At 39.1% G+C, this 279-nt stretch overlaps 1 protein-coding gene and 1 pseudogene across 1 annotated transcript in view; both read left to right on the top strand.

The window, feature by feature from the left end:
• Positions 1–279, top strand: part of LOC119582092 (rhodopsin-like) — a 1,894-nt gene that overhangs the window by 416 nt on the left and 1,199 nt on the right. The gene's annotated exons all lie outside the window — the stretch shown is intronic.
• LOC119581647 overlaps positions 141–279 on the top strand; it is a 5,528-nt pseudogene continuing 5,389 nt past the window's right edge.

Below are 279 nucleotides of genomic sequence, written 5' to 3'. Positions count from 1 at the left end.
TGGAAAACGAGGAAGTCGGTAATCTTATAATGCAAGTACAAAGCTCCACATGACTATATAAGAAGCGCATGCGAACCTGCACTCCCAGTTACCTTGCGGGACTCAGCCAGAGAGGAGGTGCTTCGCCGAAGTAGTTCGATTCTGAAATTTCTTCGGTGGAAAAATCTTTTGTCGTAAAGGTAATATTTGGAAACCATTTTTTTTTCTGATCGAATATTCATGTGAAAACTTTAACTCGTCAGAATTGAGAAATATAGGGTCATCCATTATAATACTTGT

This window comes from Penaeus monodon, chromosome 15 (assembly GCF_015228065.2).
Source record: "Penaeus monodon isolate SGIC_2016 chromosome 15, NSTDA_Pmon_1, whole genome shotgun sequence".
Lineage (NCBI taxonomy): Eukaryota > Metazoa > Arthropoda > Malacostraca > Decapoda > Penaeidae > Penaeus > Penaeus monodon.
The sequence above is the reverse complement of the archived record's forward strand: the minus strand, read 5'-3'. Positions and strand labels throughout refer to the sequence as shown.